The 17,896-nt window shown below is 49.0% G+C and overlaps 1 protein-coding gene across 2 annotated transcripts in view; it reads right to left on the bottom strand.

The window, feature by feature from the left end:
- Positions 1-14,562, bottom strand: part of IL1RAP (interleukin 1 receptor accessory protein) — a 49,530-nt gene extending 34,968 nt beyond the window's left edge. Inside the window, exon 1 of one of the 2 annotated variants that reach the window (XM_059479509.1) lies at positions 14,057-14,562. The gene's annotated coding sequence lies outside the window, so the exon portion shown is untranslated. The remainder of the gene's footprint in view (positions 1-14,056) is intronic. The other variant, XM_059479508.1, reaches the window with a different exon arrangement.
- Between the last annotated feature and the right edge of the window lie 3,334 nt (positions 14,563-17,896).

Genomic DNA, 17,896 nt, shown 5'->3' with positions numbered 1-17,896 from the left:
AAAAGAAATCTGAAGCATGCCTGTTCTTCCCTGCACAGTCCATGGAAAGGGCTGCACACTGCCTCTGAAGCCATCAGGCTTTCAAAAATGGCCAAGAAGCAAGAAAGGAAGTGAGGGGGTTTTTTTCCCTGGGGTCCAGCTGAGAGGGCTGAGCATCCCCTACCACTTCTTCCAAATTGAAATGCCAGCTGCTTATCAAACCTCTCTCTATTGCCACCTACAACCAGCTCCCAATGTTACTTAAGACTCCATAGGGAAGAAACAATGTTAAGTACTCCCACCCCTTGGAAATGCTGAAGAAAGATAAAACATTTTTATGCCATCAGATTGGACAGCGAGATCCAACATGCTGCACTCCTGGTAGGAATTAAGGAACTTTTGGTAATTGAGATGCTTGAAGAAAGGGGGTGTAAGAAGTCATTCCCATAATCCAGATCCCTCATGGTTCCCTCTCCATTTGTCATCGGCTAAATGCACAGCATGTCCTAACTCACCCTTATTTTCCAGCAACTCCCTCCTGCGTTTTGCACAAATCAGACTGAATTCAGCCCCGAAGCAAGCAGGAACTACCACGGACTTTGGATGAGTTTCCCTTGTATTGAGCAAGGCCATTTGCGTGGCCTGAGGCCAAAATAAACTACTACATTTCACTGGGTGATACATGAACTCTGCAGTGAGCTAATATTTACATCCATTAGCTGTGCTCACAGGAACATGCTCCTTTCAACTGTCTCACAGAGCCACCAGGTTCCCATGAGCAAGGTATCCAAGATTTCCATGCTCTGCATACTAGCAGGAAAATCCTTTTTTTCTTGCTCTACCCAGCTATAAAATCAGGAGCCTTACAGACAGAGTGATTTCCTTCTGGTTCATTCCAGGCTTTCCAGAGATCTTATCAGTGGAGACAGACAGACACAGAGCCTGTCAGATTACAGCAATTTCTCCATTACAGAGAAGGGACACAGCTGACCACAGCCCTGGCTGCTCCCACTCTACACAAATGCAAAGGACCATGGAAGGGACAGGCACAGAGTCAAGGGCTGGTCAAGGGGAGCCATCACACCCTCCTGGATGCCCTGACCATGCCAGAATTTCCCAGCCCAGCTCCATTCCTGTGGCACATATTACTCAAAAATACTCCAAAACCCAAACAGCCCCAAACCTGTGATATCCCCCCAAATAAAAAGGTCTTTCCACAGCAGTCCTGTGGTGACACAGGAGAAGAGCATCCTGCTGCAGAGAGGGGTGGGTTTTGCAATGCCCCGAAGAACCACAGGACCACAACCCACCCTGGTCTTGCCAGGAACAGAAGAGTTTTGTCAACCTTTCCCAGCAACCTGCCGGTGTTTCGTGACAGGACAGAGCATGTTGCCATTTTTCCTGCCTGTGATGCAATTCCAGCGGTGTCTGATGAACTCCTTGTGCAATCCTGTAGAACTGCACCAAACACCAAAGGAGCCAGAGGCCAGGGAGTGCAAACCCAGGCTGCAGCAGAAGGCTCCTCCCAGCTGCATCCACCCAGTGCAAATAAAAGTAAAAGGAGAATAAAATCAGTGAGCAGGAGAGCTTACCAGCTCAGAAATCACACTGCAGCTAGCAAGCAGGCAATCAGAGCAGCCAGGAGGCAGCTGGAGAGCTCTGATACATCCTCAGCACTCCAGGAACTTCTCACGAGACCAATATACTCTGAGGTGCTCTTAATGTCTCCATAAATTAACATTTTAATAATAATTCATAGAGCGGTTAGAGAAATGATCCATCACAGCCCTTGCTAGAGTTTTTTTTCAGGAACTTCACTTGAAATGTTCACTTTGTTTCAAATCAGAAATTGTTCCCTTTTCCTTCCGGAGCACCTTTTTCTTTAAACTTTCACCTTCTGTCTGCTGAGGAGCAAAGAAAAGTGGTGTGGGGGGAAGCACAATCATGGAAGTGTCTCATGCTCTTAACATCAAAGGGGGTGAAAAGTCTGATTTTTTTCATTTTATACTGGTCACAAGTGGGCTTTCTGTCAGAAAAAAAAAAAAATGTATATTTTTATTTAAAACACCTTTTAACAAAACACCCTTGCCAAAGAGACCTCAGCAAGGCATCAATCCCTCCTGCCTTTAGCAGCATGGTCTCTGCAAAGCCCACACACTCTACCAGCAATTATAAAAGCAAAGACAGATGTCAAGTAATTAACAACGAGAACTGCACTCAGAGTAACTACTGCACACTTATTCTCAAAGACACTGTACCAATTCTACAGAACAATGCTGCATTTTCCAGGAAAAATGCCTTTGTCCCTCCTAACCAGAAGCCTCTATGAGAGCTGATAGGTTTTTTGCTTTTCATGGAGAAGTCACACGAGGGCCTGCAGAACAAAAGCGCCCTTCAGAACCTTGCCACTAAGTGCTCTGACTGAAAGGGAGTATAAAATAAAGCAGTTTCTGAAAGAGGAAATAAAAAAATTTCAGCCAAAGCACATTTTGCATAGTATTTTCTCTCTGTAATTCTGTCCCAACTCAAAAGCATTTGAAAGCCCCCAAAATTGGGACAAAGACACAGGAAGGCTGGCAAAATCCAGAGTGGGCTAGCTTGGGAAATGCTTTGGTTCTGTGCCACAAGGACTTGGAGATGGAGATTGATTGATGGGCTCAGAGCAGAGCTGGTGCTCAGGAAAGGGGCTCAGCTCTCTGTTCCCACTCACAGGGTGCCCACAAGCCCTGGGTCCCTGCACCATCCCACTGCAGCATTGCAGCAGGCTGCTCCACGAGTCTGCTGGGTTTTCTTATGGGGAAAAATAGATGCACAGTTCAAATAAATTCAAAGAATCCAAAAGGCAGACAAAGGGTTGCCTGAAAAAGCAGCTGCAGAAAAGTAACAGCAAAAACACTAATGGAAAATGGGAAAAGGCCCTTCAGCCCCCTAGGAAACACTTTTGCTTTTCAGTATGTGCAGGAATAAGTCAGACAAAAGGAGGAATTACTGTAGCATGAACCATCTTGGTGCCACTTAGCCTGCACAGTGTCTCTCTGAGCCTGCATCTCCTCCAGAGGCCACGTGGGCACTGCCTGGCACTGCCCTTTGCTGTGGTGCCCACGGTGCCACTGTGTCCTGCCCAGAACTGGTCAGTGCCAGGGACAGCCGTCCAGAGGAACAGACTGTGACACCCAGGCAGGAAGACAGGGCACAGCTTTTGGAAGTCCAGCCTTTACTGCCCAGGAGGAACGACCACATTAATGGCAATTTTCATCCCCAGCCAGCTCCCAGGAAGGGATCCAGAGCAGTTTGATGAGGAGCACCCAGAGCAGCTGGCAGCACTCTCGCTGCTCTCGTGCATGCCACGCCACACTCATCACTTCAAACACAGCACAGTGACCAGAGGGCCCAGTGCTGTCCTTGGATAAAATATTCACATCTCTCCTGAGGGCAGGGAGCCCAATTTGTCTCAGCAGCAGCTTCCAAACAGCCAGGCACATTTCAGCAGGGATCAAGCAGAGCTGAAGCCTGCCCTGCAGTCACAGGAGCCAGAGGTGTGACCCAGTCACTACATATAATGGTGACACACCTGAGGCAGGGACCTGGAGTCCCACCTGTGCCAGGGTGGCTGCACTCACCAGGCATCGCCTGCCTGACATCACAGCAGGCTGAGAGGAATTTTTTTCTGAAATTTTTCTATTACAAAAGTCATTTATGTCATCAGAACCACAGGAAATGCTGAAATTTGGGCAGCCTGAAAGCTTTTAACCAGCTAGAATCACGGCAGATATTATACACCTGCTTTGCAGAGGGGAACAAGAATTAAACTAGTGGGGGTCAGATGGAAAGCTGCCCTGGTGAGAGGTGTCTCCTGTCACCAGCACAAAGGATTTTCTGCCCTGCTTGGTCAGACCTGGCCACTGGCACACAGCTTTACAGCCAGAGCTACTGAGTACCCTGAAGGACAAAAATAGCAAACCAAAATGAAACACACAACAAGAAAACCTGGGAACAGGTTTTAAGTCTTCTTAACCAGTGGCTCAGCCAGCTCAGGACATGACACCAAGCATCCAAGCTGGCTCCCTTTGCCTGTCACCCACCATGGCCCTTCCCTGGCTCCCTGCCTGCACATCCAGGCCAAGGGCTGCAGCCTGATGGCTTTTTAATAAAGACATTTTACAGAATCCCCAACATGGGGATGAACAAGCTCAGCATTGATGCTCCAGAGTCACCGTGGGAGGTGATCCCAAGCTATTTCTCCTTCAGCAGAGCAGCACAAATTGCAGAAGCAAGGCTGCCCTTCCAGGAGCACCAAGGGCTCCCCAGGGCAGGGCTGGCAGCAGCCTCCCCTCAAGCTCAGAGGCTTGGGAAAAGTGTGGAGACTTTCATTCACAGTGAGTCATTCCTGGGAGCTTCCTTGGTAGCGCAAGATTTGCCAGTGCCAATGTTTGGGACATAGAGGTGAGATTTCCAGGCAGGGAATTTGTGATTTGCTATTGGCACTTAAACATCATCTCCTGGCATCCTTTTGGCTCAGCAGATTTAATGCTAACAATGAGAACTCAGAGGTTTTTTTCACCCTGACAAAAGAAAGAAGTGCAATCTAGGCATGTGGAGAGAAGTGGAGGGGGGGGCTTGAAAATGTACCTGAAGAAATTTGTAATCCCATGCTTCCCTTTGCAGTTCTCCTGGGGTCCTCTCAGGACCTGGAAAAGCAGAAATGCTACAGATTTTGCACACTGCTCTGCTGGAGTCCAGGGTGCCACTGAGTATGCTCTGCCACCAATTTAGCAGGCAGAGCACACTACATTTCATACATCCAAAATAAACGAGCTCTCTGTCACCTCTACAAAATATGCACACCTGGACAAGTCAAATAGGCAGCTGGGACTATTGCCTAGAGATCTGTGGAGTGGGCTGGAAAGGGGCAAGCAGAGCCACAGCTATAAAATCAAACAGCATGGATTACAAATGGATCCACACTGGCCACTGAGCAGTTCAAACACTGAGCTACAAGAGCACTTCTGTGCTCAAGCAAAAGGTATCCAGCTAAGAGAGTCTATTTTTCATGTGTGAATAGCCAAGGAATGAAAAGTTTCCAACAGTGCTTCAAAGAGAGCTGAGATCTTCCATGAAGACAGACACAATGCTTCTATTTTGGACAGCTATGTTATAGTGGAGGGAGAGTTCTGAGAAACACACACAATACTGTGCTGCCACAAAATAAACTGAGAAAAACCAATCTTTGCACAGAAAAAAGGAAATCTGCAATCAGTGTGGCCCAAAGACCTGAGAAGACCCAAGGAATCCAAAGTGAGATCCCCCCTCAGTGGAAAAATTCCAATTCTTCATGGAACACTTGGAGACATCTGAGAACAAGGATTTAATTTATACATTCTGCCTCCTGACATTTGTAATGCTTTTACAATGTAAGCAGCTCCACTGCCCTCCCTGGGAGGGTGTTCCACTGCCCCAGTGGGCGCAGCAGCACATCCACACTGTGCATCACATTGCACAGCAGCAGCCCCAGCCAGCTCAGCACGAGTCTCCAAATCCAGAGAACACAATGCAGACTTGAGCAGGTTTTCAGATGGGCTGAATGCCTTTTCAGGACAGGCCCAGGACTCTCAAACCCAGAGCAGCTTTCCCAGGAGGCGTCTCCTGGCCAGCCCAGCCTGGTCCAACCAGTGCCCTGCAGCCCCATTGTCCATCTGCCCTGTCACACCAGGGGCTGCACCCAGCCCTGCTCAGCACCACCTGCAACAGGCTCTCAGTGCCAAAATCACTCCAAGAGCTTTTTAAGCTCAAGCCCTTGCTGGCAGCTACATACCTGCTCCTTCATCTCCTTCCCACTAAGTGCTTGAGCACCAGATTCCCAGGGTGGCTGCTCCATATTCAGACAACATCCTTCCCCTTTTGTTCCTCCAGAGAGGGACACAACAGGCAAAATTCCTCCAAGCACCACCATGCTCCAGAGCACATCATTGTCTCTCCCCTCCCTTCCCTTCCCAGGAATCTGCTTTCCTGTGGTGCCACAAACTCCTCAATGTCTCCAGCACTACCAGGTTTGCCTGTGCTGCTGCCAGTGGGGAAGCCCAGCTCCCCCTGAGGAATGATTCCCTCAAGTGACTCTGGGTAACCTGGGATGAGCAAAACATTCAAGGGTAAAAGCCAGTCAGAAGAGATTTTCTTTCTCAAGTTTGGGCCACACAGCATTTCCACACCTGGTACTTATATTAATCATGTTAATTTAATCCCATTTAACCTTACAAGTAAAAGCAAACAAGAATAAGACATCAAGATGCTTCAATCCCTGTCCTGCAGCTCAGATAGGCTGCTCCAAGGGTGCTCTACACATCAATCAATTTAAAGCAATATAAAAATAGAAGGCCCAGGAGCTACCAGCCTCCCCCAAGTCAGCACCTCACTTAAAAGCATTTCTCTGGAGGTCCTTCCAGCTCTCCACATTCCCAACCCACCCACGTGGTCCTCCTGGTGACTATCAGAGCAGCTTTCTATTGCATACCTGTCCCCTTCTGGCCAGCATTGTATAGCTGCATTCTGCAAAGGGGACTGGAAAAAGCTGTGTACACACAGAAAAAAGGAGGAGAAGAGAAACAAGGGTGAGACAATCCTTCCCCCCCTGTGATGTGTTTTGCTCCCCATGTCTCTAACATTTCCCTCTGCAAATATTTGGCTGCACCATCACAGGGAACTTGCTCAGGCTCTGCCTGCACTGGCCACATCAGTGCATCTTGAAATTCAACCTTCAAAGAACAGCCCTGAAACTTGAAGTCCTGGAGCCTCCTGAGAGAAAAAGTCTGGCTCTGTGACCCACAGCACCCACACAGTGGGAAAGCTGAGATGGAGCTGCAGGCAGCAGTATGCTGTGACTGTCATCAATATTAATTATTTGGGGAGAATATGATTGATCTCACAAGGGCAATGAATTCATTTCTCCAGCTGAATGACAAACAAAAGGCAATACATGCACTGCTGACATTTCCAAAGGCTACGAGGTGCAGAGACACAAGGAAATGCTGCTCTGCACTGAAGTCCTGCTGCAAAGAGCCAAAAATCTGAAAAGCCTCTGAAATGTTCATTTCTGAGCACCCTCAATGCCAGGAAGTAGATGCCTTCATATTCTCAAACCTGTGCTGACCCCAGCCCTGGGCTGGCTCCCATCTTTGCACTGAGAGGAAGCAATCTCTGAGCATCTTTGGGAAGGTGGTGTCATGGTTTGACTCTGGCCCAGTGCCAGGCACCCTCCCCTCCTGTGCCACAGCTGGGCAGAGGGGAGGAGAAATTAATGAAGGGTTCGTGAGTTTAGATAAGGACCAGGAAAAAAAACACTCCAAGGGCAAAACAGGCTCAGCCTAGAGGTACAAAGTGGATTCATTACTAGCAGAGCCAGAAGAGGATAATGAGAAGTAAAAGAAAGCCCTTAAAACACTTTTTTCCCCCCAGCCCCTCCCCTCCTTCCCACCAACAGCACAGGGAGACAGGGCCATGCAAAAACCAACACAGCTGGGTTGAGTTTCCCTTCTGCTCTTTGACACTTCATGTCAGCAACTACAGAGTCACTGCACCTGACAGATAAGGGGGAAAAAAACATTTCTAAGGGAGAAACATGACCCTCCTGGACTATTCAAGAGGGCTGAAATGCAAGGTACAGCTCCCCTGTGCAATGGGAGAAAAGGAAGACACAGCCAGCCTGGAGAAAAGCGTTTCTGTCTCTCCATGGGGTCAGCAGTCTGTGTGTGTGAAACCTCCCAAGGATCCAGAGCTAACCAGGCTCCCAAAATTCCACACAGCAACATGAGAGAGGACAAGGAAAGAGGAGAAAGGTAAATGCACTGGGGCTATTTCTTCAAGAGAATGGATATGGGGGAAATCCCATCCCAGTCCATTGGGATGCTATTCTGGTGGAGTCTGAGCTCTGTCCTTCAGTCACCCCAACACATCAGCTCAAATCAAATGCAACCAGCACAATTTGCTGCAGTAACACATTTTGGGATCCAGCAGCACATCTGTGTTCATTCAGAGAGGCTGGGTGCCCTCAAGACCTCCACAGCTTGCCAGCTGGGCAGCAACATCCTCCTCCCACTACCCAGATCCCTTCTTGAAAACAAGGGCTGGAGGTATCTGTGCCTGAGGGGAGAGGGGCTATTTCTCAACAGAACAAATCCAATTATTTGTATTAGAGTGAATTTGCATGGCTCTCACTGACAAATTAAGTATTTTTTACACATCTCAGAGCTTTGACTCAACAGATTGCAAATAAATTCATGTAGGTGGGGCTCTGGATGTTACTATGGTGGGAGGGAGGTGAGGTTTTACCTTTTGCAACAGGACTAACCTGCGAAAAAATAACTAGGAATTTGGACTCCTTACACTGCCATTTACTAGGCTCCTGTAAGTCTCTAAGGTTGAAGATTTTAAAACAGTCTCTAGTTTAGAGTAGAAATATGAGTTTCTGGCTAATAAACATGAAATCTGTATATAGGCATCAATCACCAAATGCAGTATATGAAAAACTGTAGTGCCTCCCTGATAATCAGGCATTAGAGAACTTATTAATGGCTGGCCCCTGAACTGAGTGCATTAGCAGAGGCTTCTGAAATCTGTGCCTCTGTTTCCCTAGCCATATTTAGAACAGCCTCTCCCAATCTCACACCACAGCAGTGCATCTTAATATCTCTAAAGTGCTCAGAGATGCTGAGATGAAAGATAACATATGAGTGCAAAGTATAGATTAATTCCCTGAGCTCAACAGTCAGTGGAGCTGATGGAGCTAAAAGTAACACATACCCACCACAAAAAACCAGGGTTCTGAGCCTATCTTAAATAGTAGCTACTTAAGGAACAGGTCCCTTGGAACAAGTAATTTTGGGGCTGGTTAGTTGAGTCCCAGCAAGCAGGAAACAGAGAAATACAATGCATTATTATGAAAAATGGACGCTTTTCCAGATCTTCAACCTGTTCCTACAGAATTTGGCTCATTTCAGTTAGAGCTGCTCACATTTTAGCAGCCACCACATAAAGAACATGACCAAACATAATTTGAAAAGCTATTTCCCTTTCTGTTTGTTTTTATAAATTATTAAAAATCCAGTTTAAATATTGCAAAGAAAACTTTAAATTGAGCAAGATAAGTTTTGGCATCCTTCCAAGTAGAAGGCAAACCCCAAAATGTTACTGCAAATCCAACAGATGGGTGTTATTTTTCACGCTTTAAAATTTCATTCCTTTGCACTGAGATTAACTGTAATTAGCTCTTTATTTACATCTACAACAAAAAGTAAAATGATAAAGAAAGGCAGCTATAACCACAACTCACAGGCAGAAAAAGGCCAAAAAAAGAAAACCAACAAAAATTCCCTCTGAGAAGAAAACATGTCTTTCTTGCCAAGCAGCATAATTGTTACAAATATACAGTTAAACAACTCCACAACATCCTGTCAGCACTAAGGATAAACATTTAAGTCACAGTGTTGCCAGCCTTTACACAGAAATTGATCAAATACCTAAGAATCTTCCTCAGAACGCTGGAAAAATCTCTCCTCCCTCTAAACAAACAGCATCAGCCCTAAGAGAGGCAAGATACTCCACCACACTTTTATTTCAGTAATGCAAGGGATTAAAGAAAACTGTGAGGAAAACAAACAAACAAAAGCAAACCCAGCAGCTTTCCCAGATAAAGAGAGAGGTATTAAAACCTAATCTTTTTTTTTTTAAAGCCCTCTTCTAATTCTGATAACACCTTGGCTGAGTAAAGCTGAAGAGGCTCCTTAAGTATCTGGTGTAAGTGAACGATTCACGGTGTAGCTTTGTGTTTCAGCAAAGCAGCGCTGGGAGCTGCCTGGGGAGCCCAGTGCCATGCTCTGACCTGGCACTGCCAGGCTGCGCCACCTGCACCCAGAGAGCCCCTGAGCCACGGCCAGCGCTGCAAGGGTTAAACAGCCCAGCCTGCCCAGCCTGGCCTGAGCGAGCTGTTAGCAATGACAAAGAGCGAGTGGCCTTGCAGGCAGCCTAAATGCTTCAGAACCAGGTGGGAACCGTGCCACGACAGCTCAGCGCCCGTGACGGACACGGATGGGAGCGCTGGGCACGCAGGGTCCCGCCAGGCACAGCCCTGGGGCTCCTTCTCTGGGCACCCAGGGCTGGGAGCTCCTCATGGCCCTGCTCTGAGTGGGATTCCCAAGCTAATGGCTCTCTGGCACCTTCCCAGTGCTCCCAGGAGAAGGAGCCACCTACCACTTCCCCGAGTGAGCCCAGGATTCATGGAAACGTCTCATTCTCTGCTGCAAATAGAGCATTTAATTTAACAGCCCCATTTTGTTAACACATGTAAATGTAAAAAGATTCCATAAGAATCAATGTAACTTTTTCATCTAAATATCAAGTCAACACATAAGAAGGCAGAGTAGAGGGAGGAAGAGAAGAGGAGGGAGGGAGATCCAAACACCAGGGACCTTGAATCCACTCACTGCAAAAGTTAAGGACTGAAATAATTCTCATTTACTCATATGAGAAAGTGAAGCTCTCACTTTCTCACTCTCTCCTTCTCTTTCCCTAACGCTCTCAGATACTTCTATCTTTAGCCAATTATCCTTGCTGTAATTTTCTTTAAATTGTAATTGGATAATCATCCAGACTCAGGGGAAACCTTTGTCAGAGGAATTCCTGGGGATATATTCCCATTTGATGAAACTGAGGGTTGTTAGGTTAACAAAGGACTGACTAAAGACACGATTCTTCACTTGTAGTGAAAATACTGTTTCACAAGCAACTATTTTTAGAGAACCCTGTAACAAAACACACCCACTTGTACACTCGTTTTCCTGTATTTTATTTTCTGTAAAATCAGACTCCAAAATTATGAATATCATATTCTGTGCATGTGTCTTATTGGAACTTCTGAGGCTGAACACAGTAAACGCAGTGACCAAGACTGAAATTCCCCAAAGGGCAGGTACCACTGAAGCAATTTCCCCAAATCAGTTCCCTCCTTGCCCTCTTTCTGAGATCATCTGGCTCAGTCGCGTGCAAAAGCCTCACACAGACCAGCACTGAGGCTGAGAAACGTCAGATTAGCCCTGTGCCTGGCAAAAGCACTGCTGTGGGGGGGACAAATCCTAAAATACTCCCAAAAGAAGCGGCTGCTTTGTTCCAGTTTAGCAGGGAACCTCAGGCGCACGTTTTGCTGGTGGTGGAGCAGAACAAAGCAGCCACAAACCTTGGATGGCAGAGCCCCCCAGCCTCCTGCAGGGTGTGGAGAAGGGCATGGCACACCTGAGCCAGCCGGGAGAAGGGCATGGCACACCTGAGGCAGCTCTGCCTCTGCATCTGCCCCACTGTGCCCAGCCAGAGATGCTCCAGGCACAGGGCTGCCACCAGCACAGAGCACACAGGCTCTGCTCATGGGGGCACTGAAATCCATGAGCTGTGTCAAGAGAAAGAGAGGGGAAGGAGGAGGAGAGCAGAGCTGCACTGTAGAACGTGTTTTAGTTCCCAGATAACGTGGCGCTGTTCACAGATTTCAGCTTATATAGGCTTTTCCCTATTTCTATTTTTATTCCCAAAGCACTCCCCATTACTGTAGGATAAGGGAAAAAAAAGACATGAATGCATTCACATGCTGATATAATCTTCCTAAGTGTCCACCTGGCCAACCTGCACTCTGGGGCTCTCCCACACCAGCAGTCACAAGGGCTTTATGGCAAGTTTTTCCAAGTCAGTCTTGCTGAAATGGGAGGACACTTGACCAGAGACGGGACCCAGGACACACGGGGAAAGAAATATGAATCATGTGCCTGCCAAAATAACCAACAGAGAAATCCAAGCAGAAGTGAGAAGGAGGAATAAAAACTCAAATTTTGGACTCTCATTCTGAATAAATAATATAATTCTTCCTCCCTAGAGCTGGCATCTGGTTCATGCAGGTCTTGAAGGAATAAGGCTAGGATAAAATCTTTCTGCCTCATTCTTCCTGAATGCTTATTTTAGAGCTAAAAATTACAGCTCTGAGGCCAGCAGGGAGGCATTTCCCACACCTCCAAGTATCCAGGCTGCTACACCACTCCTCTTAAGTCTCTCTTATCTGTGTGTGCTTTGTGGTACCAGGTGTTTTGGGGTAGTGCTACCTGACCCCGGGGATGAGGCTGCTGGAGCCCAGAGCAGTGCTCATGCTCAGATGCAGAATACCTGCACAGACCAACAGAGTCTGGAAAGGGAGAGCCCAGAAGTGTTCACACACAAGTTTTCCTTCCACACCCTGGAGGGATCAGAGGACCTTCTGGACTCTGGGGAGCCATGGACAGACATCAGCAAGCATCATATCCAATGCAGACACTTTGAACTCAAGCTAGAAGCAGGGACATGGAAAGCAATCCCAGGGCTGTCTAGATGCAGCTCTGCCTTGCACAGAGGCATGGAGTCAGAAACACAGCCTCTCACCCCACAGCCCCTTCCTGCAGCTCCATGCAGCAGCTCCCACCTTCCCAGCTCAACAAACATTTCCAGTCACTGCAGTGCCCTGCAGGCTTCCACCACCCCAAGTCCTCTCAGGCTTGCTCTCCACATCCCCCATTATCCTACATGCTTAGGATGCTGCTCCTCCAGACAGGGTGATCCCAGCAACAACACCGTGCCTACTTCCAGGGAAGAATATCTGTATTTTAGAGTTTAATCCTCTCTGCCTGCCCTCTCCTGCTCACCACAGGCAGGCAGTGGAGACAGAAAGCAGGAGCCTTTCCAGCACCAACCTGCCCACCCGAGAGCCTGTGGGCTGGAGTGATGCTCTCCATGAAAACAAGGGATGCCTTTCCTGCAAGGAATACAAGACAGCAAGTAAATCTTCCAGAGCTGCCAAAAGCAACCTGTTATAAATGACCCTCTAAGTTATGAGATATGGACTCTCCACAGTGCAGTTAATAAATAACACCTCACAATCCTGGAAGCGTGTGTTGGGTGACACTTCTGCTTGCCCGAGAGGGGCACAGTTAAAAATGGAGTGTCAGGAAAATAATACTTTTTAATTATGAAGGAGATAAGTGTTTTTAAGGAGCTTGCTGCAATCTCACAAATCCAGAAGTGAAAAGCCTAGGACAAAAAATGGAATGCATGGAACAAAATCCATCATTTTATAAGAAAAGAAAGATCTGTAAAGCCAACCAGAATTTTATCCAAGCGCTATAACCAGCTATTCACAAAGCAGAGGTCAGGATGAAAAGACAGAGTGTGCATGTGAGAGGGCATTTATAATCCAGTTTACTGTGACATCCCAAGGCCCCACGATCAGGATTCTGTTGTGCCAAGCACTGTGCAGGCACACTGCAAGAAACCAGCCCAGAGTGAGGAACAAGCACTGCCACTATAACAGGGGAGAGCGACATTGGCACAGAAAAGGGACACCTGAAATAGTGAAGCACTGATGGTTTCCTTTTTCCCCTTCTTTTTTAGGAAACCATCCAGTTTGCCTCCAGATACACTCCCACCCCCCCCCCCCAAAAAAAAAAAAAAAAAGAAAAGAAAACGTGCTTCACATAAGGGGGCAGCTGCCCCCAACAAACACAGCAAAGGCCATCTTGCTGCCAGCATCTAATCGCTTCCAGTCTGTTTTCTTGCACATGTCTCTTTCACTTTATTTCCCGGCTACGGCTTAAGCCTGACCCCTTCCTCTCCCCACTTCCATTTCAGAGACCCGTCTGACAGCAGAGAGCAGCTATCAGAGGCTCAAGAATTTGCGATCCGGATAAAAATTAAAGTTGCATTTCCCGGCGCGTGTAGCGCTCCAGCCAGCAATGCCCAGATCCCCTCGGCATCTCCACGGCATCTCCACGGCCCAGGGGAGCGAACTGAAGCGAATCCCTCCGCATGTCGGGGACCGGGGCATCGCAGGAGCGGCGGACACAAACCCGCGGTCCCGCGGCTCGGCTCGGTCCCCGCACACCGCGGCATCGCCGAGGGATCGCCCAGGGTCCCCCGAGGTCCGGGAGGTTCCCGGCCCCATCGCGCCCGCTCCGCTCCCGCATCCCTGGTCCCATCGCGCCCGCTCCGCGCCCCCATCCCCGCTCGCTGCCACCGTGCCCACCTGTCCTCCCTCGCCCGTGGCCGCCGGGCGCTGCTTCTTGGGCTCTACCGAGCGCTTCCTCTTCTTTCCTTCCTCTCCCCTGCCCGTGCCAGCCGAGAAGCGGGGGCCGCTGCCGGCTGCGCGCCGCCGCCGCCCGGCTCCCCCCGCGCCGGGGCTGGAATCCGCCTCCTCCGACACAAACTTTCCCTTCGCGTGCGGGGAAGTTCACGGCCGGGGCGGGGCGGGACAGGCTCCCTTGTCTCTTGTCCCTTGTCCCTTGTCCCTGCCCACGCCTACAGGAACACGGGCGTCCCCCGCGCCCCCTCGGGGCAGCGCGGCTCACCTGAGGGCGCGGGGAGCGCACAGCTGTGCCCGGCACGCCGCGCTCTCCTCCTCTTCCTCCTCCTCTTCTTTTTCCTCCTCTTCTTCCTCCTCCTCTGCCTCCTCGCCGTCGTGGCCGATCCGCGCCCCCGGCTCCGCTCCGCCCCGCCCGCCGCTCTCCCCGCGGCCGCGCTCGGGGCGGTCCCGCCGCGGTCACTGCGGGGCAGCGGGGCCGGGGCAGGAGCAGGCACAGGCACAGCTCAGCTCCGTCCCTCCGCTGCTGCCGGCTCGGCTCGGGCCGGGGGAGGCGGGGTGCGAGGCGGGGTGCGCGGGGCCACGGCTCCCTCTCCTGGCCGGAGCCGTCCTGCCGGGGGCGGGAGCCGGCCCCGAGCCCGTGGAGCTCGCCCGGAGCCTCTGGAGCCTGCCCGGAGCTCTCGGAGCCGGCCCGGAGCCCGTGTAGCTCGCCGGGAACCTCTGGAGCCTGCCCGGAGTCCTCAGAGCCGGCCCGGAGCCCTTGGACACGTTCTGGACACTTTCTGGGTGGAGCGGGCTGGCGGACACAGCCTTGCCGCAGCCCCTGAGCACTCAGGGCCACCTGCCCCCTGGGAAAGTAAAGTTTCCCCATTCTCCTCTCTGGTGTGCTGGGGTTCCTTCCTGGTAATTTCCTCCCAGGGCTCCCTGGACATCCTGATGCCGCCTCGTCCCAGAGAAGTGGCGCTGGTTTTGCTCTGTCGCTGGCACAGATACAGCCTTGATGAGGCTGAAATTGTTGATGGATGAGGAGTGGGCTCCTGAAACGGATTGCAAGGGCAGTGTCAGGGAGTCTAGGGAGTCTGAGGAGTGGAATAAAATTCTGCAGAGATTTGGGCCAGCACCTGCTCTAGGAGAATGTGGCCAGTGATTTTAAGTGCAGCCCCTAGTGTAGGAGTGCCCTTGCCCAGGAAAGCTCATTGTCCTCTCAGGTTGGCCTGGAGTCTCTTCCGTCCTGGCAGTGAGCAACCTGCCCTTATTGGTACTTTTATCACATCTTGGCAGGCTGACAGCAGAGAGAAATGGCTGGACACAAAGCCTGTGGTGCTAAGGAAACTCCTGTCTGCTCAAAGTGCTGCAGCGCTTCTTAGCACTGTTGGCTACAACCCCTGGACTGAGTTCAACACCTCAGTTGTTATCCTCAGAAGGTGATTCCAGGATATCCAGGAGACCAAATTTCACCCCATCCCGTGAAGCTCCTCTGCAACAAACCTGTCCTGGGGTGCAGAGTCTGGCCAAGGCATCGGAGCCACTGATAGCCCCCATCCCTCTGCAGGGCTGCATGAGGCACTGCTGCACACGTGGCTGCTGTGAGAGGGGGTCCCTGCCCTCAGCAGCCCCACCACCCCTCCAAGGTGGGCACACCTGAAGCTCTCCCCACCCTGGGGAACAGGAGCTGCAGCCTGGCTGTGCCAGGGGCTGGGAAGGAGCTGTGGTGGCAGCCAGTGCTGTTCCTGCAGCTCCTGCAGGAAATCTCTTCCTCCTGTACCTCTCTCTCCTTCCCTTCCCGGGGTTCTGGCACAGCAAAATTAGGCAGAAAGTTTCTTATCTCAGCAGCTTCTGCGTCCTGGTGGTGAATGCCCTTGAAAATCTGCCTACTTGGCTTGTGCTTAGAATCAGCTCTACTCAAGCCATCTCTAACCCAATTCCATCCAAATATTAAAGCAACTTGTTAAGGCAGAGCTCTGTGAAGACTAATTTACCCCACTCTAAGGGTAGATTGGTGCATATTTTGCTCCATGCGACCTGCACAGCTCCAGGACCCCATCTTGACTGCAGCTACTTTAGGTATCTGTATAACTTGGCTGCAATACTGAATATAGGCAAACTGGAATAGCAAGGCACATTTTATGAGCTGTATTTTCCAACATACTTACTGAGAAATATGTGCTTAAAATCATCTGTTGAAATATGACAGTCCACTTTTCTCATAGAAGATGAAATAACAAAAGGGTTGCATATTTTAGTCATGATACCTAATGCAGCTGTGGGAGTAGCTCAGCTGTCTGGTGATTGCTATAAGAATTAATAATAATAATAATAATAATAATAATAATGATTCCTTGTTCTAGGTAATATCTGCCATCCATAGATACAGATCTGGGATAGGACATGTCATGATTCTTGTTTGGGAGGATCCAGCACTGTTGCAATACTGGTAATGCAGGTTAACAGTCACCAACACACACCCCCTGGGAAATTCATACTGTTCCAAACTCCAAGCCTGCCAGTGCAAATTAGGGTCTTTAGGCCAGGGTCATTAATTTTCTCTAATCTTGATGAAAAGCCAGAATTCAACTTTAGACTTCATTGAAAGGCTCATAAAAAAGATTCAAGACCAAATTTCCAGAGACTGGTTAAAAGCTACAGCTGATAGCAAAGCCCCAAACCACACCTGTTTATTGTGTTTTCATGGGAAAGGTTTCAAACCCTTTTGTTTATGGATTGAAAGAATCAAAAATTTTCTACTGTAAAATAAGGGTAATATTTCTCACTTGGGCTCAGTGTTGTCATAAGGATATTTTTGTATTGCTATTTTTTCTCCCATCCTCTCTCCACACTTGCACATGCTATTTCTGTGCAGGTTAAAATGCAACACAGTTACACTCTAGAGTGAATTATACTATGTTTTGAAGAGCAATTCAGTAAATAGAAAACATTTTTAAGCTCAAAAAGGCAGCATTGTTCCACAATTTTTGGACAGCGAGCAAAGAGTAGCATTACTAAGTGAAACCACGGGGGGGACTTAAATAGCAGAGGAATGTGTTGGTGTTGAGCCAGGACACTGGAGCTTCTGGCATTGCAACTGCTGTGAAAATATTCCACAGACCTCCAGTAACAAGTGGCCAAAGGCTTTGTTTTGCTCCTGTTCTATTCCTGTTAGGCAATTTGAAGTTACAAGCACAGGAGGATCCCGGATCATAGAGCCCAGTTCTCTGCTGTGCCAGGAATAATGTTGTTTATGGTCTTTTTCATGAAAGGACCATGCTCCCACTTTAAACAATTCTGTGGTTTTGCCTGTTGCCCCTCTGTGAGGTTCTCCTGGGCTGTCCATGTCCCTGCTGGTCAGGAACCCTTCCCCACATGTTCTGGCACCAGCACTGGCTCTCATTTCAGTAGCTGCTTTGCTCACTTCTCCTTACTCAGGTATTTTTATGGAGATGGTTCCTGTCTACCTTTCTCACTGAGCTGCAGAGGACTGGCTTTTCAATCTTCTTTCCTAAATGACTCTCAGTTCACCTCAGACCTCTTCCCTCCATCTGCTCTGTGTCAATTAATCTCAAAGTTCATATGGGTTACCAAAAGTAGTTAGAGTATTAAACGGGAGGAGGTCTCACTGATGCTTCATACACTGAAATTAAAGTCCCCATTTCTCACTGAAATATCTCATCTGGTAATCCCAAGATTGCATTTATCTTTCTGCAAATAAGCTGTAGTGGTGACCTCATATTTCTCCTCCATTTTTGCTTGCAGCACTAAGTTCCCAGCCTCGATCAGAGACTTGTTACT

The sequence above is a fragment of the Ammospiza nelsoni genome, chromosome 10 (assembly GCF_027579445.1).
Source record: "Ammospiza nelsoni isolate bAmmNel1 chromosome 10, bAmmNel1.pri, whole genome shotgun sequence".
Taxonomy (NCBI): Eukaryota; Metazoa; Chordata; class Aves; order Passeriformes; family Passerellidae; genus Ammospiza; species Ammospiza nelsoni.
The sequence above is the reverse complement of the archived record's forward strand: the minus strand, read 5'-3'. Positions and strand labels throughout refer to the sequence as shown.